Source organism: Nannospalax galili, unplaced genomic scaffold, assembly GCF_000622305.1.
Source record: "Nannospalax galili isolate Female #2095 unplaced genomic scaffold, S.galili_v1.0 scaffold233, whole genome shotgun sequence".
Taxonomy (NCBI): Eukaryota; Metazoa; Chordata; class Mammalia; order Rodentia; family Spalacidae; genus Nannospalax; species Nannospalax galili.
Window position 1 is genome coordinate 937,223 of NW_008333818.1, and position 21,754 is coordinate 958,976.

General features: G+C 43.0%; 1 long non-coding RNA gene across 2 annotated transcripts; it reads left to right on the plus strand.

The window, feature by feature from the left end:
• The first annotated feature begins 355 nt into the window (after positions 1–355).
• LOC115069535 lies at positions 356–21,449 on the plus strand. Of its 2 annotated transcripts, XR_003848791.1 has the most exons (5): positions 356–550; positions 1,809–1,899; positions 4,613–4,812; positions 15,468–15,587; positions 20,835–21,449. It is a non-coding gene; the product is annotated as an uncharacterized LOC115069535 (long non-coding RNA). The 2 variants fall into 2 exon arrangements; XR_003848792.1 differs by lacking the exon at positions 4,613–4,812.
• The last annotated feature ends 305 nt before the right edge of the window (positions 21,450–21,754 follow it).

Consider the following 21,754-nt stretch of genomic DNA (forward strand, 5'->3'; position numbering starts at 1 on the left):
GGCCTCACCTGGCTCACCTTCTTAAAGGGACAGTAGGGCGGGAAGGAAACTTGTTAGACAGGTAATAAACTTTAAAACCTGGAGGCCTCATGACCGGAATGTGACTGCGGGCGCCGCCTAGCGGGTGGTCCTAGAAATTGACTAGCCATTCTCAAGTGTGTCCGGAGCCCAACCCAGCCCTGATCTGGCCTTCTGCCTTATTCTTCTGTCTTGAAGGGCTTCTCCACCGTCCTTCCTTTCCTTTTCGGTAGATCGTAGATTTGAAGGGAGAGACGTTCTGTCTTACTAGGCTTAGATGAAGACAGTGCAAACTGCTACAACCCTTGCAATGCACGGAGGGTTAAAAGAGGAAGCAACGCCCAGAACAGCGCGACCTGGGTGTTCAGTGACAGGGATTGAGAAAGCCTTCATTGAGGGAGGGCCCGCAGGCAGGGAGCCTCAAGGTGCGCTCAGGGAGTGGTGAATGGACCAGTTTGACTGCTGGGGCACAGCATTTGTCCTGGGAGCCAGGGCAGAAAGACAAGTGTGGACCCGAGCCAGGAAGGTCTTGGTAAGCGTGCGGAGGCGTTTGAACCTTGCCTTGCACCCACAGAGGAGACATGGGAACCTAGGGAGCATTCCCAGTGCAGCTTTGGAGAAAAAAGAAGCTTGCTGCTTACTTTGGCCTTAGTGGTACACTTAGGCCCTCTTCCTTTCTGTCCAACTTAATAGGCATCTCTGTTCAGTCCTTACTATGTACCTACTCGAAACTCAAAGTAGCACACTCCTTATATTAAACTATTTATTTGAAGAGGGCTGGGGGCAAGGCACAGAGAGGACTAAAAGGAAGGCAGGGGTGAACCCCACGGAGGTGCAAACACAGTGATAGTGTGAGTTATGCACCCCCCCCAAGCTATGTACCCCCGAAGGCTCCGCTCCTGGACTGCATGGTCCTTTTCAGCCTCCCTGGCTTCATCCCATTACTGTGACTCATACATAGCTTTATTTTTATCATTTAAATTGTTGCACATTTTGATCATTGTGAAGAAGGGGAGGTGGTAGATTATAGGTACTTATTTTTTAAAGTTAGTGCTTCTCTCTTTTTTCCCCTTTAAAAAAATACCGTCATTATTAGATAATTATGATCCCTAATTCTGGGCCTACCTTATTCCTATTGACATAAATAACTGCCATATTTAATGAATATATATATTCATTAGAAAAATCATGTTAAACAGAAAGAAACTAAACAGAAAGTAGATGTTTTTCCTTCCACTTTGTAAAGTGCCCTAGGTTGACCATTATCTACCACTTCTTGTGATTTCTCGTAGAATTCTCTCCCTATTTCCACACAGTGTAATACTTTCCCTATCTCTCTCCCTCCACTCCCCCATACACACATACTTTAAACTGTGAGCATGGAGGGGCCATCAGATACTGCTCTGAACCAGGAGCCCCTTTTCTGATGTTAAGGATCTCGAAGGAGGGAGGAAGCTCATGGCTTCTCTTTCAGGCCAGAACTTTGTGGTTTCAGCAGGGAGGAATGGGCAAAGGGTGCAAAGCCAACCAAAGGGGAAATGAAGCAATCGTTGGACAGTCACTGCTAGGAAACAAGCCAGACTGTGGTGAGGTAATGCATGTGCTGCTTGCTGGAGTTTGTTAAAGTTAGAAGACCCTTGGGACTCGAGGGGATGGGGGACTGTGTCATGCAGTGAAAAAAGGAGTACTGAGCTCTGGAAAGGAGCCTGGCTTTTGTTTTGGGAAATCCTCTATCTTGGTCTGAAAGTCTCTTTGTGTGTGGCACATGCATTATCCTCTTTTCCTTCCAGGTGATCTCAAAACAGCATTTCTTCATGGTCTTTGTTGTGAGAAGTGGCACTTTCGATTTTGGACTTCACAGTACAACGTGTCAATGTCAAGGTATTTATAGGTATTTATACGACCTGCATCCTATGTGAGGCCATTTCCAGGGCCCATCCCAGACAATGGAAAGACATCCCAGGGCTCTGACAGAAAACAGGTCAGTTCCCTTAGCTGTCCTGTGCCTCAGTTTCCTTTCTTATAAAGTGGGATTAATCATGCCCACCTCACAGAGTAAGTGTGATGATCAGAAGGGAGAAAGTGCTTCTTTAACGGCCATGTGCTGAGCAAACACTACCTTGCCAGGAGACTAGTGGAGTCTGGGACTGGTGACGTCCTCCCAGAGACCTCCCAGCTTGCTTCCAAGTTTGACAACCTCTATGACTTATGACTAAAATATCATTCTTTTTCCTTTTAAAATTAACTTTATTGGGGCATTATGTACCTGAAATATATTGCAAGCATACAGTTCAGTGGGTTCTGACAAATACATACGCCCTCATTACTGCCACCTCAGACCAGACACAAACTGCTTCCATCACTTAGAAGTATTTCCTCATGCCCATTTGAACAGTTCCACTTCCGGCCTCAGGCATCTGTCAACTCAGATTAGCTTGGCCTTTCTTGTAATTCCATGTAGTCTCTGGGGTCTAGCTTTTCCCCTTTAGCAGGATGTCCCCACAGTCTCTCCCTGTTGCACACACATCAGCTGTTTGTGCCTGTTGCTAAGCATCACCTGCTGTGTGGATGCCCTAAGATATCACTTAGCAATTCAAAGTGAAAACTGGAAATTCTTCCTCTGATCTCCTAGCAGCCTGGGCCTCTGAGCTGCCAGGGCCTCCCACAAGGTCTCTACTCCTCCCTACTTAGAAAGAACCCAGTGTGTCTGGCCTCATCCTCATTCTGCAGTCTCTGTTGATGGGATTTCCCCTGCTCTCTTGTTCCTGCAGCCTTGAACTTCACACTACTTTGTTTATATTGGCCCCCACTTCCCTCCCTACCTGGCTCCTTCTGACCCAGGATGAGGTGAAATTATACCCAACCTAGGTCAAGGCATGGACTGTTCATAAAGCTCTGGTTAAAATGCAACTTATAGCACTAGGAGGGTAACCCAGGAGGCTGCTAGTAACCACTCTGAGACCATTAGTACAAATTAACTTATCAGATCAGTGTCAGGTCTCCTAGCAAGGACCTGGGTAGATGGGGGCCAGCCCACACTTGCAGGTAGTGAGATTTAGGAGACTGTGTGGGCTGTGGGAGGGAAGAATCAGTTGGTTCTTATGCAGCGTTGGGGTGGATTCTGCACATCTTTGATCGTAGCCTGGTTTGGTCCTTCCCTTTCCTTCTCGCCTGTGTGCTTACCTATCTCCCTTATGATCCTAGTTTACTATCAGGCACAGGGGTGGGGATAATAATAGTTACCATTTATTACAGCACCTACGCACGCTGCCGGGCACTTTACATACATTATTTCTCTTACTTCTCACACCAACCCTTTGAGCAAGGTATTATTAATCCATTTTATAGATGGAAAAATCTAAGGCACAGGCAGTGTAAGTTACTTTTAAAGTCACCCAGCTGTAGAGCCAGGATTTGAACTCAGTTCTGAAGGACCCTTGAACTAATGCTCCTAACAGGGTTTTAAGAAACAAAGATACCTCATTTTGCCCTTATTTCCTCTACTGACCACACATTCAAGGCAACAAGTATCCTGACTTAAAGTGACATCAATTAGGCCAGCCTGGCTTTGAATTTATAAAACAGAGTCACTGGGAATGTATTTTTTGGTGTTGAGTTCTTTCATTTAGCATTATGGATATAAGATTTATTTACACGGTTGTGGGGTGATTTGTACTTAAAGTGTGTGAATCACTTTCCTTAATTGTATGAAGAGCACCTTATTTTAAAGACCTCTCAATCTACAGCTAAATGTTCTACACTTGAACTGCTACACCGTGACTCCCATGTTTATCCAGCTTCTCTGTGTGCCTTCCTTAACAGGCTTAATCCTCCTGGAAGGTACTTCCATTAGGTCTTGCTAACCTAAACCGTCATTGATTGACTGATACATACAGAGGCAGTCTGTGACTATACTCTCTCCCCCAGATGTTTTTCTCTTGGTCCACCACTTTGCAGGGAGACAGACAAACAATACTGTTCAGGTACTCAAGTCTTCATATCAGAAACGGGACTCAAAGAGGTAGAGACATTTGAAGTTTTCTCTGAGATCTGTTGGAAGGTTTTATTATTATTTAATATCTGTTTGATATTGAGCAAATCACAAGCTTTTTAAGCCTCAGCTTCCGCATCCCCAAAATGAGAATGGTGATGCCATGTTTTGAATGTGCCCCCCCATCCCATTTTTGTGTGTAGGGAGTTTAATCTCCAAATGAATATGATGATTCTTGGAGGTGGGGCCTTTGGGAGGCAACTAGGATTAGCTGTCATCATGAGAGGAAGAGGAAGAGGCTCAGGTTACTGTGGCTCTGTCTTGTCATGCTGTGATGCAACAAGAAGGCCCTTACCAGATGCCAAGCAGATGCTTTCAAGACACTGTTGACTTCCCAGGCTCTCTTCTTTATAACCCCCACCCCCAATCTCAGGTATTTTGATACAAGAAAAGAAAAAAGAAATGAAGAAAGTGATAACGATATTGGTTATAGGTGAGGCAAGAGCAAATTTGACAGAGTACCACAGAGTAGGGAGACAGAAGCCCCTGGGCTCACTGCGTGACTTAAAGATGCAGACTTCATGGTTACGTCCTTTCATGCAGGCTTATTTGTGAAGTGGGTTTTTGAGAATCATTGGTGAAGTCTGCTGAAATAAGGAAGACCCTGATAAAAATTAGTTCCTGGATTAAACAGGATGTTTGGCTGAAGCTCAAATGTCAAGAGAGGCCAGAGAAGACTAAAATTTTTCTTAAATGGAGCTAAGAGAAATGACTCTCAATGCACCTACCTTATGAAACATTAAGTAAGTAAATCCGTGCAGACATTTTCAGGATGTGCCACATTCCTGTCTGCGTTTATTTGCTTTGTGAGTCCGGATCTTCCTCTGCAGTATCAGCATTCTCTAAAGCCTTCTGTTCTTCCCAGAGGCTGGAGAGGAGTGGAGAGGCTGTGAGCAGCTATTGAATTTCTAGCCTGACTGTGCATCAGAGGGGCCTCGGGTCAAAAACTAGATAGAGGTAGCCACCAAAAGGGAGGCAGGTTGACTCTGAAGCTGATGGGAGAGGACGAGGGGGCTGTGTGGGAATTTGCTTGGAATTACGAGTGACATCCAAGTGTGTAATTAGAGATGAACCTTTACCTTTCTACCTCCCTACCTCCATTTTTAATAGATCTCACAGCAACATAAAAACAATTCATGGGGCTGGAGAGATGGCTCAGCAGTTAAAAGGACCACTGACTTTCCAGAGGATCTAGGTTTGGCTCCCAGCACCCACATGGCAACTAACAATCTTTGACAACTCCTGTTCCAGGGAATCCAACGCCTTCTTCTGGCTTCCATGGGAACTGCACAGCATGGGGCCACTTACATACATGCAGGCAAAACACTCATACATATAAAATGAAATTAGAAAAAAAAACAACCTCAATTCACAATTGCCTTGCCATTTCCATTGGCAAGGAACAGGTCAGTCATGTGAAGGAGCTGGGATTCAGAATTCCTTGTGGTCATCAACCTCAATTCACAATTGCCTTGCCATTTCCATTGGTTTCTGAATGGGTGGAATGTGAAGGGAACAGGTCAGTCATGTGAAGGAGCTGGGATTCAGAATTCCTTGTGGTCATATTAGTGTGTGTGTCATGGGAAATCACTGACTGCTTATCACTCCTTTGCCTGATTGCCTAAGATGACAGCGATGCCAACCTGAGGCGTTAATCTGTGGCATTATTGCTTGGGCAGGTAGAAGAGCGGGAAGGAATGGAAGAGAACACGTCTCAGTGAACTGAGGCACGTCAGACATTTAACAGGAGCAGGTTGAGGCAAGTGTTAAACGCAATCCCCGAGGAACACAGAGAGATCTTGGGACTGTCGAAAGTTTGTTGGTTCTAGCTTAGGAGGGGAAGAGAAAATGGCAAATCAACCATGTTTGCAGTTGATTTTTAGTTTGGTGAGCGTGAGAGAGGATATGGCTGAAATGAATCTCCATGTCTTCCAGATGAAGCTAGTATAGTTTACTTTTAAAATGTAGAATTTTGTACACATCTTTAATCCCAGCTCTCAAGAGGCAGAGGCAGGCAGATTACTCTGAGTTCAAGACCGGCATGGTATACATAGTGAGTTCCAGGCCAGCCAGGGCTACATAGTCAGACCCCATCAAAAATTGCCAGGAAGAAGACTGGCATAATTCACACTTTTTAAAGTTATAGACCCCTTGGTTTAAAACCCGTATTATATTGTTGCCTGCATGTGTTTAAGTGTACCTGTGTCATACAATGCCATCAGAGGTCAGAAGATGGCATGGGTCCTCTGGAACTGCAGTTACAGAGGGTTGCTAGCTGCGATGTGGGTGCTGGGAATCAAACCCACGTCCTCTGTAAGAGCAGTCAGTGCTCCTAACCACTGAACCATCTCTCCATCCTTGGAAGGGAAGAGTTTGTAATGACAGAGCTTTACTCTTGAACTTGCTGCTTCCAGTGCAACAAAAAGCAGAGACCACAAGGTCTAGGAGGTAGTCACTGAGAGGAAAGGACGGTCTCTATGGAATGTGTATCTGCTAGGTTCTGAGCTAGAGAGGGGGACTTACACCCTGACCATCCTTATGATAAAGCCGACATATCTTCCAGGCAGGGCATCAAAGAAGAAAAAGTGGCTGGAGTGTGTGTTCTTTCCTTTTCTTTCTTCTTGCCCTTCTATTTCTCCTTGTTTTCTGCTCTCCCTCCCTCCTTCCCTCCCTCCCTCTCTCCCTCCCTCCCTCCTTCCCTCCCTCCCTTCTTTCCCCCTCCTCTGTCTTGCTTGGAATTCCTATAAAGTAGACCAAGAGGAAAATCCAATACCCACTGTATTAAGTGTTTAGTGTATTTAGTTTTATTTGTTTGTTTTGAGAGTTACTGGGGTTACTGGAAAATGTGTTAAATAGCCTTTGGATTCAGCAAAGTCCGTCCAAGGTATCTGCCTCCAAGTACAAGACCTTGAACATTTTCCAGAACCTTCCAGAGACTGAGCTTTTTCAGATGGATGCCTTGACTTCTATGAGCCTGCCACCTCTGCCAAAAGGCTGCACTCCTATGAAGGTAACTTTGGAAGAGGCAGAAACAGATAGACAGCTGAACATGGGAAGCTAAAGTTCACCCTGGCAGCATGACTTCAATAGGGCAGTTTTAGTCTGTTTACTCAGCAGAAACTTGCTGATCCCTTCTGATGGACTGGATACTATTCTAAGCATTGGGGACACAGTGATAAACAAGAAAATCGAAACCCCTAGATATCTTGCCCCACTGGTCCACCTGTTAGTATGAAGAGACAGGTCATTTGTTACTGTATAACAGAACACATTTTTCAGTTGGTGAGAAAAACTGGGAGAAGAATAAGACAGGTGAAAGGGAATTTGGATAAGTGGAAGAAGAGTCTATGACACAGACAGAATGGGTTTGACCAGAGCACTGAAGAAGGGGGGAATGGGCCATGTCAGCTATTGGAGAAAGAGCAGGTGACAGGTAGAGCTAGGGAGACACCAGGAAGAAGCAAGGAGAAAAGGTGAAGCAGGGTATCAGAGGGACATGCTGGGGCTGGAGACAGTCACTTGCATACAGAGGTTCTTTCAGGCTCAGGCAGGCAAAGCTTAATGGAGAGTGGCATCTGCCCAAGAGCTGTTGTGCTGTGTGGTGTGGTGTGGTGGGCTGGGCTGAGGTCCTGAGGAGAAGGGAAGATAAGCTGAGGAATGTGGGCTGGAGCTGGCCTTGGGGACCAGCTGGTGAACTGTGAACTTTCTTCTCTGTAAACTAGAGCCAGCAAAGGTTTTGCACATGGGAGCCATTTGCTTAGACGTGTGTTCTGAGTGATGGTGGCTGGATCAAGGAAGAGTAGCGGAAGTTGGTCAAAGGGTCATGATCCAGGGAAGAAATATCAAGGGCTCAAATTTGGGCCATGCATGGAAGGAGGGATAGGGAAGCGTTACAGAATCACAGGATGTGTTGGCTGGTTAGATGTGGGGGTGAGAGGAGTTGACCAATTCCCAGGATCACAATGACAGTTAAAGTGTTTATTTAAAAGAAAAATCTGAGTATGAAAGTAAGGGACCTGGAATGACTTTCTGTCCACTAGCACAATGCTTTGGAGACAATGGTGGTGAATTAGAGTTTTGTTTGTCCAAGCAGGGTGTGTATATTGGGAGTGTGACTTTGAGAAATGGGGTTGGCAGTGGAGAATAAGTGAAAGGGAGCCAGAGAAGCCTACAAGGGGGTAGTTGGCAGAGGACAATTGAATAAGTTCAGGCTTATCAAATGCCTTCAGGAGTAGAGAATTGGTTAAGAACAGCCAAGATACTTAACAGGGGTGTTTGTGCATGTTTGCAGGTGGTATGGGCTGGGATGTGACCTCCTGTCTTCCTATAGGGTAGGGATGCCACTCAACAGGGCCTTTGGAGTTAATCTTGCTTTTCTTGGGAGGGAAGGGTGGGAAGAAGTGTGACCTTGGATAAGGCAACCCTCCTTTCCTTTCCGGCCTATGGCCTGGTAGAACAGACAAAGTGGAGATTTCAGCTTAACAGACATCTTTTCTCTCCTTTCATCCCTTCAATGTGTCCATTCCTCTGTCTGTTCATCTAACGGCATGTTTTGCTCTGTGGTTGTGCTCTGTGATGTGAGTTTCACTTTGAATCCTCCAATGGTGGCTGGATTGGAAGTAAAGGTTACTATCTCTCAGCTCCTCTGCGTCTTTCTGGTTCTTTGCTTCAGTGCCAGCCTCTCCACAGTCCTCCCTGTGGATCTGGCCTTCTGCCAAAAGGTTGTATTTGTCTAGAGTGGGCTCTGAGATTTGCTCAGTTCTTTACCTGTCTTTTATCTCCGTGTGAGGATTGGTTTTACTTTTTTTTTAAAATCACCTTTCCATCTTGAAATGCATCCCTGGCTGTTGTTTTTTTTGCAACTGTCAGAACTGAAACCAAACCAAACCAACCAACCAAACAAACAAAAAAAAAACACCACCGGAAAAATAGCTTTTACCTTGTCATTATCACAATTATTATTACCTTTATCACAAATCTTCATGAAGCACCTAATTGTAATTGGCCCTTAGGGAGGGTAAGGGACAGGCATAAGTTTTGTACAGGGCTCTTTTGGCCTTTGCAGAGTTGAAAGTCAAACACCAAGATCCATGAATACCCACATATGATGAAAATGACTGATTGTCCTAGTTTTATTGGCCAATCCTCCTCTTTTGGCCTCTGATCTTCATCTGTTACTAGCTATGAGACTATTAGAAAATCCTTCATCTCCCTTGGCTTTGAGTAGTGATGAGATCTTGCCTGAGTTCTGGGGCAGGACTTTATGTTCTGCTTCAATATTAAGATCATTCATTAAAGAATGTTGTCTGCTTAACTCCCAGAAACAAAGTCACATGTGATCCAACATAATTTCAACATAATTATCACTTTCCCATTGAAGGCTTCTGAGAGAAGGCAATATGAAAGAATGAGGTGGTGGACAGGTCCTTAAAATGCACTTTGCTGTGTAGGGAGTTAAGAAGGGGCCTCATCCGCACACCTCTCCAGGGGTCTCTGAGACAGCATGATAGCTCTCTTGCTGTGCTCATCTGAGCCAGAATTGCCCTGAGCATTGTACGTATATTGAAGTTTGGTTCTACAGGAACTTGCCTGGTTTGCTCATCTGTTCATTTGATGGATAAGGAAGCGGAAATCAAGAGAGGCCAAGTAATTAGCTCAAAGCTCTGCATCTAGTAATGACAAAGGTGACCTTCAAACCCAGATGTCTGAAACCAGAACCCAGAATTTCAGTCATTACATTTGATTTTTGATTGTCTATATAGACAACAGGAATCTGATTTATGGATTTTGGTAGGGGTGGCCAGGTTCTTGGGATCCTTGGGTTTAAAGGATTCACAAAATAAAGAAGTAAAGACTCTTGAGTGTCAGGGAATGAGCATCCAGGTGTGGAGAGAGTGAAGGTAGCTGGCTAATATAGGCCACTGATCTCGCCATTGAATCTTTGGTAGGATATGACAGATAGGAGGCCATCTAAAGTGTAGCTCTTTCAAGGAAACAGGTCTTGTGATCACTTAAAGGACTGGCTATCCAAAATTGATGGAAAGCACATCTTCCTGATAGGTAGGACTTCTTCAGTCTGGGATCTGCAGGAAGCTGGTAGTGACATGAGGTCAAAGGCAGGAAAGCAAGAGATGGACAGCAACAGCAGGAACATAGCAGCTGTGGGAGCAGACGCCTAAGCAGCTGTGTGGAGGAGTGAACACCCACGGAGGGCTGGGACTGAAGACCTACACAACAAGCTGGCAGGGTGCACAGAGCCCAGTGCCATTGTGATGTGTCATTTGTCCCCCAGGCTGTGAGGTTTGGGGAAATAACTTAAGACTGTATACAAAGTGATCGTTTATGTGTAAAATATCTTTCCTCAAGCTGAGCTATGTAAGTGTACTGTATTTGGGTCAGCTGCCTTGCCCAACGGTGTGTCCTGTTTTTCTGTTGTTGTTAACATTGAGGATAGCCCCTTGAGCTTCTGAGAGAGGGTACTTTTTGTTGTCCCAAGACCCTGAGATGGGTGATGAATAGGTGATGATCATAGCAATGATTCAACCACCCATATTTTGTATGTATATATTGGACAATCAACTGTATACACTATATGAATTTTTCTGAAATAGCTACCTTTTTTTTCACCCTATTGGTTTTATAGCTTTCCCCCATCCATATATCATGTAGGTTTAGATAATTCTTTTAACTGTGGCAAAACATTCCCTAGTAATGCTCTATTACTTTCCAGGGATCCCTGAGACAGCCTGGGTTACTCTCTTGCTGGACTCCTCTGAGCCAGAATTGTCCTAAGCATCATATATACGCTTCTGTTTCATCTTTCAGGAACTCCTGTAGTTCACTCATTTGCTCATTTGATGAATAAGGATGCTGAAATTCACAGTGGCCAAGTAACTAGCTTCAAGTAACTCTGGGCTGGTGCCTCCGTTGTGGTGTGAATATGGCCAAGGTCCCCTAAAAGCCTGTATGTTAAGACTTGGTCCTCAGGGTGGTGCTACCGGAAGGTTGTGGAGGTAGGCCCTGGTAGGAGGTCCTAAGGGCTTTGCAGTTGTGTCTTCAAAAGAGGTTGCAGGACCTCAGCTGTCCATCCTCTTCTCTCTCTTTGCTGAGGTTTGACATTGGCCACTTGCTCCTATAGACAGTCCTGCCGTGCTGTGTCGCCATCTGCTACCTTCATAAGGTCAGACCAATCAGGGCCTTTGGAACTGGACTTTGGAACTGCAAGACTGTAAGCCACTTAAAATTCCTTTTCTTTATCAAGTATATTGCCTCAGTTGTTATGTTATAGCAGTGTGAAATGATTAATAGCCCTTTTCCTATAAAAATGTTGGTGAATGACCCCTATACACTTTTGAAATTGAATTAATAAATAATATAATTTGTTTCAAGTATGACTGAAAATAAAAATAATGTCTTTATGGTAACATAAAGATATAAAGAAGATCTATTTCTAATAAAGTAACATTCGTTGTTCTGATCTATAAATGACAGGGATACAGACAGCAGGCAACGTCATGGAGCAGACAGATGTTTGCCCCAATATGTTTCTTCAGGAGCATAATAAAGATCCAAATATGCAAATTTAGGGGTGTATTGCTGACTTCAACACTGTGGGTGAGGTTGTCATCAACCTCTTGATTTTTCTCAGATGAACAACAATTCATGGTAAAGATTCAAACCAAACAAAATTCCCAAACCTCTGAATTTATTTGGTTGTTCTATTCTTGGAAAACTACTCATTACATCTTAGAACTGTACAAAAATTACTTTGTGTTTATATTTAGTGTAGTTAAGTTCTTAGCTCAGATGTTTTTCACCCACACAGATGTCTGGTAGGAAGCCCAAAGTCCTTGCTGGAGCAGGGAAGGTCCTTCATTGTGTGGGATGCATTTTGATCCCAACCAATAAAGTGCTAGTAGCAGTTCCTCAAATAGTGATAATGAGAAACACCCACATAAATTTCCTAAATACCTCTTAGGAGGAGGTACTGTCCTTATTTAGAAGAAATGCTTTAATAATGATGGCTTTTATTTTTTACTCTGCCCTTAAACATTTCTTGTCTGAAACAAAGTAGCCAAGTAGCATCCTTCTATGAACCTTTCCATGCACATGTCAGGAAAGTCCTCAGGGAAGATGAAGCCTCTGCCATTTCAACTATGGGGCCTCAGCTTTCGGAGCATGAGGTTGGAATTCTCCAGAATAAGTTTTCTCTGTTCCGTTTTCCCTTTCTCCTGTCTATGGGACTCCCAGAGCTGGCTCTAGCTGGAAAACCCAGAACCCTGACCTCCTTCCCTTCTCTAGGAATCCAGCCTCATTCTGGGGAAGCTGCTCTTCTCTGTGTGGAACTCCCCTTCTTCTACCAATGGGCTCCTCAGTGATTCTGACTCATCTCGCATGATTTAATGCATGATTTCCATTGTGAAGTGTAACCTTTTGTGGGACACCCCTTTGGAGGGCATGTGGTGACTTGGACAATTGTCAGGTTCAGAGTAGGAACAAAGTAGGCAGAAGCTAATGTTGTTAGGTTACTTTTGATTAATGAAATACCTTGATTGTGCATACTGAAAATTGTGAATGGCTGGAAGCATTTCTTGAAGAGGCAATGCTATGGTTTGGATGCCTGCCCTGAAAGTTCATGTGTAGGAACCTTAATCCCCACTGCGTTAGTATGGAAAGATGGGACTTAGAGACATGAAACGACAGGTGAGAGGTCATGAGGGCTCAGCCTTTATGAATAGATTACTGTCATTATCATGCTAGTGCATATGCTGTAATAGTGGATTCTGTCCCCTTTTGTCCTCTTTGCCCATCTGCCTTCTGCCCTAGGATGATGCAGTAAGAAAACCTCCAGACACTGGCACCACTCTCTTCACTTCCTTATATCCAGAACTGTCAGAAATAACTTCATGTTCTTTATAAATTACCTACTCTCAGGTATTTTGCTATAGCAGAGTAGAGAGACTATGATAGGTGGTAAGTTGGACTTTATTCAAGAGAGACTGATGAAAAGGAAAGAGATCAAGTTTACTAGTCAGTGACCGGAAAAGAGTCAGAATCCTGGAACTGCAGCTGGCAGAGAACTTTGAGGATTAGTCCCAGGCTTCGGATGCAATGCTATTAAATGGGGAGCTGCTCAGGAAACCAGAGATGAAGGAAGAGGAAGTGGATTCCAAAACATTAAAAAGGGATGCTTAGAGACAGGAATCTATCCACTTATCAAAACATAGCATCTACTTTTAATTTATTTCTTATTTAGTTTTTGTAATACAATATAGTTTGATGGTATTTAGATCCCTCATCTGCACCTCTCCCTATGACTTCTTGCTCAGTCTAATTATTTATTTATTTATTTATTTATTTATTTATTTATTTATTTATTTATTTTAATGTGTATGAGTGTTATGCCTGCATGTATGTAAGGACACCTGTGTCATGCAATGCTTGAGGAAGTCAGAAGAGGGCGCTGAATCTCCTGGAACTGGAGGTATGGATGGTTTGTTAGCCACCATGAGGGTGCTGGGATTCAAACCCAGGTCTCTGCAAGAGCAGCCAGTGCTCTTAACTGCTGAGCCATCTGGAGCCCCACCCACTACCCAATTTATTGTACTCTTATATATATATGTGTGTGTGTGTATATATTCTATTATATATATATATATATATTTATAATAGACAATATAGTCTAATTTATACCCCCAAATGTCCTTCATTGTGGGTACATCCACTGTCTCACACTCCCAGCTTCCAATTGCCAGAAGTTCCTGGATTTCTTACCCAATTTCCTATGTCTATGCTGGGATTTTGTCTGGCTCGGGCTTCCATAGGACTTGTGTATGCCGTCACCATTGCTGTCAGTTCAGATAAGTAACCGACCAGCTGTCTATAAGACTGTTTCCTTGTGGTCATCCACCCCCTCTGACTTTTACAATCTTTCTGCCTCCTCTTCTGCAATGATTCCTGAGCCTTGAGAAGCAGAGGTTTGAAATAGGTGCCCTGTTCAGGGATTAGCACTCTGTAGCCTCTGTTCTCTGCACACAGACAATTGTGGGTTTCTGTGTCAATCACTATCTGCTGCATAGGGAAATTTCTCTGGTGAGAGTTGAGAGATGCATTCATCTTACAGGTAGAGATTGCACTGAGGATGTGTCGCTTAGGGTTAAGCATCTCACAGACTCTTACTCTCTGAGTTTGACCCGTTCTGGAACTCTGTAATCATCCCCATCTGCTGCTTTGGTGAGGGATGAAAAGCACAGTTGTTTGTAAATATGAGGATGCTTATTTAGAATAAAGTGAGAAATTACGTTAGCCTAGGGATGTGGCAAAAGTAGGTTTTCCTCTAGGATCTATGACCTCGCCAGCCATGTGTATCTGGCTATGTTTATAGTAGCACACATGAGTTCCCTCCCATTGAGTGGGCCTTAATTCCAATTAGATAGCTATGGATTGCCACCAAAATAAAAGTGCTACTACTGCAACAATAGTAATAGTTTGCTGGGCCAGTCGTTGTTTTTTAAAGCTTTGTAGCTAGATAGGACCACTGATAGATTTTCTCTATTGACAACTTGTATAGTGTCCTCTGATAGCATGAGAGCTGGTCTTCAGGGAGGAGGCTCCCAGGTCAATTCCAGTTCCATTGCTCCAAGTCTTGTGCCCAAAGTGTGGCCTGTCTTCAAGCAGTAGGGGCTCACCTTCAAGTTCTGGGAGGGAATCAGAGGCTGTGGCATACCCGTGTTATTTTGGGAGTCTCTTGGACTACCCTAACACATAACTCAAAGGGAGGTTTCTCTGGCCTGACAATGTGTTTTTTGTTATAGAGCCTTCAGCTATACACATACACTTGTATATTTATTGCATGTGTATTTTTCAGTAGGACTTTGAACTAATACATTTTCCTGTGGTTTTGGCTAAGCAACATCTTAAAAAGTGTTCAACATCCTTAGTAATTAGGGAAATAGGGAAATACAAATCAAAACTACTTTAAGATTTTATCTAACCCTAGTCAGAATGGTTAAGATTAAAAGAAGAAATGACACCAAATGTTGGGGGCCGGGGAACCCTCATCCACTGTTAGTGGGATTGCAAACTGATGCAACCATGGTGGAAATTAGTATGGAAAACTTTTTCTTTGGTCTTTTTGAGAAAGGCTCTCCCTGTAGCCCCAGCTGGGCTGGAACTCACTATGTAGACCAGGCTGGCCTTGAACTCATAGAGATCTGCCTGCCTCTGCTTCCTGAGTGCTGGGATTAAAGGCATACCCCACCACGCCCAGCAGTATGGAGAACCCTTAAAAAACTAAAAATAACATATGATCCAGTCATACCACTCCTTGGCATATACCCAACAGACTTATCCTACTACAGAGATACTTACACAACCATGTTTGCTCTTTTCACAATAGTTAAGAAATGGAAACAACCTAAATGCCCCTCAACTGATGAATGAATAATGAAAATGTGGTACATTTACCCAATGGAGCTCCACTCAGTAGTAAAGAAGAACACAGTCATGGAATTTGCAGGTAAATGGATGGAACTAGAGACTGTTGTACTAAGTGAAGTAACACACAAAAAAAGCGACCGATGTATGTTCTCCCTCATTTGCAGATCATAGCACCAATCAATCCCTTTTATGTGAGTATATATTCTGGTGTAACTCCAGGAGCCGGGAAAATGGAAAGGAACCTTGGGGGTAAAGGAGGAGAAGGAGCTTGAGGAGGAGAGGGGGGTCACAGGAAACAGGTGTTATTAAGGGGGAAATGAGAAAAAGGAAGGTACTTTAACTAGGGAAGGAGGATGCACGAGGAGTGAGAGGAGAGACAAATAATACTTAGATGGTATTTAAAACCAGAGGGAAGTGTATTAGTACAAAGTCCTAATTTTGGGTTTTTTTTAGACACGATCTACCCATAGCCCCAGGAGGCCTGCAACTCCCATTGTAGACCAGGCTGGTTTCGGTCTCACAGAGATCTGCCTGCCTCTGCCTCCTGAGTGCTGGGATAAAGGGAGTATGCCACCATGGTTGGCCCATAATCTAGTTTTTAAAACATAAAATACAAAAAAACCCCACCCCCAAACAAACAAACAAAAAACCAAAACAAAACAAAACAAAAACCCATAAAATACATGGGGAGTGGCAGTGAGATTGCTTGGTGGGTAATGGTGCTTGTTATGAAACCTGATGATGTGAGTTCAATCCTCAGGACCTGTGTGCTCTAAAGAAAGAGGAAAAGAAAGAAGGGATTCCCACAAGTCCTCTGACCTCTACCCATATGCCATGGCACCTTTACCTATGAGCATATGTGCACACACATATACACAAACAAATGGATAAATAAAAATGTAAGAAAAAGCACTTTTAAAAGTACATTGGACTAGGAGTGTGGTGGGAGAGTTCCCCTTCAGAAAGGGAAAGCACAGAAAACATACAAGGTTTGCATTCCATCTCTCTGGCTTTGTGTCCACTGGCTTTTCTGTACTGTGCCAGCCGTGTCAATGAATATAAAGAGTTTAGCAATGCACAAAATATCTTTTAAAATTTTTATTTAATTATTTATTTGTAACATTTAAGATAGAGTCTCATCTATTCCAGGCTGGACTGGAACTCTTTGTTATACCTGAGGATGATCTTAAACTTCTGCTCTTCCTGCTTCCACCTCCTTAGGTCTAGGGTCACAAGTGAGCACTGCTACCCAGTTTCTGTAGTGCTGGGGATCGAACCTAGAGCTTCATGCATGTGGTGCAAGCATGCTATCAGCAGAGCTAGGTTCCCAGCTCCCACAAAATATCTTTATGCATATTGCTTGACCAGATTCATGATCTTGTCTAGTGTTGATCATTACAATGGTTTGATGAAGAGATATCCTCCAGGCTTCTGCGTCCTTTTACCACAAACCAGCTCCAAATGAACTTTAATTCCGCCTGTCTCAGTGAGCCTTCTCCTATCAAAGCTTTCTTTGGAATGCTATGCTGTTTTCGTAGACTGCTTCTAATGTTTGCCTGCCTGGGTGTATTTATTCATTGCCACCTGGTGGTAAATAAGAAATATTATGAGGAACAAGAGAAACAGGAAGGTGAGAAAGCAGTTGTTAGTCCCTCAAAATGGCAATCTTAGTTCAGAAATTGGAAATGTAGTCACTGGAAAAAAATGGCAGTGAGCTAAGACCTGGTTTTATTTTGGTTTCTTTTGTTTTTTGGCTCCCCTAGGTAATGGGGAACACTGTGAAGCCGTGTGATGTTAGGGTGCTCAATTCAGGCCAAAGGTCCAGGTACAGCACCTTCTCTATATTTTTCCAAGAACAAACTGGGGGAGACAGACTGTGTATCTAATAAGGAAGAGCAAAATTGGAGCACATATGGCATTCTTAATAAGATGACAAGAGAAAGTGATGATTGCAAATGTTTTTAACACAATGCAGTCATATAGGTTTTCACAGGTTAGTCAATCTGAGATGGGATTTTCTAGACCTACTTAATGCCTTGTGATAAAACAGCTATTTCCTGCCCTTCCTTTTGTTTTCTGGGTGTGGCTGTGGGCAAAAGTGAGCTCACTGGCCAGCCCACCTACTAGGGAGCAAAGTGCCTGTCTCCTGTGGGTTCACACTGAATGCACCCAGTATTTCTGCAGCCCCTGGAAAGCTGTCCTGTTTAGCTACCATGGAATTTTTTTTTTATTTCATGCAGATAAACAAATCCATGGGGGTTTTCCTGTAAGGATTGTCAGCAAAAGCTGGAAGATTTGGGAATGTTTTTATTAACCCCTCTTCTCCATTGAGTTCAAGGGGATTTGTGGGAGTTTCCACATAGCTTTGGGGAACCAGTAAGTGCCTTTTAATTTACCTCTACTTTATCCCCCAGTTCCCAGCACGACCTAAGAGTAGTATGTAGGTCATCATGCTTGGGCCTCATCTGCTACCACCAACATTCCTCTTGGCCCTGTGCCTCGAGGGATGAGGGATGGTGTGATGGTGTGTGGTGGGGGGTGTTCCAGGGTGGAAGGGAGGACAGGGAAGAGAGGACAGGGAAGGAAAAAGTCAGGGAAAAAGCATCATTTGGAAAATGGAAATTTTGGATTAGGCTTTTTCTTTGGAAGCAAGAAGATTAAGTTGTTTTAGCACCATGACTCATAATGATTTCTGTTCCTTTCTTCCTCCAAATGATTATGAAAAACATATACTTGGAAGATTTTAATGAAATTATGAGCATTAGATCATTATGATTCTTATTCATGGAGGACAGCATCCAAAACTTAGTTGCAAGAAGAAAATGAATCTTTATTTCTAGGAGGCAGCACATTGGCAAACACAGGGCGCATCATCTGGCTCTCTCTGCGGATTGCTCGCTCTCCTCTACCTTTTCTCATTTTTCCCTTGAGATTTTTGTCAAAGTTCTACGTGCATCTAGTCCAAGGAGCCAGATATTTGTGTTGGATCTGTTTTTCTTTTTTAAAAAAATTTTTATTATTTTTATTCTATGTGTATGAGTGTATTGCCTGCATGTAGGTGTGTGCACCGATGTCGAACAATGCCCACAGGGGTCAGAGAGGGCGTCGGATCCCCTGGAACTGGAGTTATGCATGGTTGTTAGCTGCCATTTGGGTTCTGGGAACCGAACCCAGGTCCTCTGCTAGAGCAGTCAGTGCTTTTAACCTCTGAACCATCTCTCCAGGCCCCAGATCTGTTTTTCAAAAACAAAAAAACACAAATTGCTTCTGTCCCCTTCCCCTTTCCCCTTTTTGGACGCAATTGCTTCTACTTCTCTTAGCTTGTGTGCGTGTGTGTGCGTGTGTGTGTCTGCGTCTGTATCTGTGTGTCTATCTGTCTCTAAATTGTGTTTTTTCACTACTTTTGATTTTTCAGTCTTGAGTATACTTTCCACTATGGAGAATGAAGCTCTAGCTCTTCCTCACCTGCAGTCCCTGCACACATTCCTGTCTTCTACTTTTCAATGTAGTTGTATTGTTGGTTAAACCCATGTTCAATGTTTAAGGTATTCTTCGTGATGAAGCCTGTATTAAACCAAGACTGCCCTCCTTTTCTGGACAAATTTTGTTTTCTTTTGATTTAACAATTGCCTTGTTTGTATTTCATTCTCAAATACTTGTCACTGGTGTAAAATTTTATCGACAATTTTATATGCATAAATACTTCAAATTTTTTTGCCTGAGTCCATCCCTGTTGGAACCTCTTTCTCTGCTCCAGTGCAGACTTGTCATGCTCAACACACCTCCCTCCTTTGATGCCAACATCTGCCTCATGCTGCCCTTTGGTCTCCGTCATCTTGGATGAGGTATTTCCTGTACCCATCTTTTCCTCTGTAGCTTTGGAGGAACATATTCTCCAATAGCTACCAGAAAAAGAAGATATAGAAAATAAACTTTTTGCTATTTATTTGTTAAAGTTGGCACATGAAGCAATCATAGCATTTTCATATGTACATAAATATACATATATGCCATTCTACTTTCTTCTTATTCCCCTCCTTTACCGCGGTCCTCCGCATCCCTTTCCTCTTCCCCAACAGTCTCCTTTTCTGTTTTCATGTCTCATGTATTTCATGACTCTCTTTTTTTTCCCTCCCACCCGTCTCCCTCAAGATCTCCTCCAATTTTCATCACACACACACACACACACACACACACAATTTAAATCTAGAGTCTGTATAGGAGAAAAGCATGCAGCATTTGTCTTTTAAGACTGGCTAATTCACTTAACATACAATCTCCAGTTGCATCCATTTTCCTGCAAATATCATGATTTTGTTTATTGTTATGGCTGGATAACTTCATTTTGTCTATGGACCATGTAGAAAATAAACTTGATTTTGAAATCTTTGTCTGCAGAGTCTGTACAGCTGCTCCTTGATCCACATTCAGTCACATCCCAATAAATTTATTGTCGGTTGAAAATATTGTCAGCGAAAAGTACACTTAATACATCTAACCCACTCAGCATACTGCAGAATACTGGATGTTCCCCTTGTGACTCCATGATTGGTGAAGAGCTGCCCAGCATCTCAACTGTATTTCATGGGCCCAAAGTACGGTTTCTGCCAGATTTCCATTGCTTTTGCATCAAGTGTAATGGTAGAAAATAATAAGTTGAACCTTGTAAACCAAGCACCATCTGACTTGCAGCAGTAATTTACCCTTGCATTTGAGCATCCAGATGGAGAATTCTAGGCCAGAGTAACTTTTCTTCATCCAGGGAAATATATTTATCTAATTGTCCTGCTTTAAGTATTTTCCCTTGTTTCAACTGTGAAGAAGCAGTTCAGAGATTCTCTTTTACCCTCCCCAGAGAATACACCTAAATCTTTTCCTAGGGCAGGGGACAGGTGGAGGCCCAGTTATACAAAGGGGTGATCTGGGAGTTTGGTCTTTTTTGCCTCCCTCTGTCCCTTCTCCCCTCCTTCCCCTTCTCCTCCTTCTCCTCCTCCTCCTCCCCCTTCTAATTCCCCTCCCCTCCCCTCCAGGGCAGTGCTGAGGCTTGAACCCAGGACTTTCTGCAGGGTGGGCAAACTCTCTAGCACTGAATTATGACCCAGTTCTTGGAATCTTCATTCTAAACTGACTCAACTATTTTTCTCTCCAGTGGCAACTGGTGCTGTGTATCCCAAGTGTATGTCGGGTTTGTTCTGGACTTTCCTTTCTGCTTGTGTAGGACTGAGTTCTCACAGAAAGGCTGTCTTTGCTCTTTCTGCTTTTCAGACTCATTCTATTTGTTATTATGGAACACTGCTCTAAAATAATTTTTAAAATTCCTTTGCAGGTACTTTAATAGAGTTTTGAGGAATAAATGGAAAAAGATATCTGAGTTCTGTCTATACATGCCGCTTTGATTGAGTTTTGGTCAAGGACAACAGTTGCAGATTTGGGGTTTGCAGTGGAGAGAAGTCCTGATTTTGAAATCTTCTGTGCAAACTCATAATATAAAATAATGACCAAAGAACAGCTCTGTCGGATGAGTACTTGTGGGTTTTCTTAGTTTTCTTTGTAGCCTTGGCCTGAGAACACCTGGGAAACATGGTCTTCAAACCACTGATTCAGAGGTCTCTGAACACTGTTTATCTCTTCATAATACATTAATGAAGTTTATGACATTAAGGAAGGAGCATTGATTTATTCCTTTGAAGATCACTGTTATTGTTTCTAGTTATTGACAGGGTATAAGAAAGTGATAAAGAGGGCTCAGTGGTTAAGAGCACATAGTGCTCTTGCAATGGACTGGAGGTTGGTTCCCAGCACCCGTGGGGCAGATCACAACTGCCTATAACTCCAGTTCCAGGGGATCTGATACCTCTGACCTCCTCAGGTACAGCATGCACTATGCACGCACACAACCACACATAATGAAAAATAATAAAAATACATCTAAAAAATAAGAAAGAACCATTTAATGATTAAAATAAAAGTCGATGCAGAATCTGCTTGCAGGATCATGTTATGACTGTAAAAAGAAACTGAAAACCCCATTTTTTAATTTGAAAGGAAAACAAGACTATATTTGAATATTACTAATATTAACTCTCTATATGTAGTTTTTTTTTTTTTTTGTACTATGTTGGGATTTCCTATATATTGTTTTCAAATTTTCTTTTGCTTTTATTATTTTTAGATTTAAAAATTTTTTTACTTATGTGTAGATATCTGTGTCTGTGGATGCCTGTGTGTAAGGGTATACACAGAGGT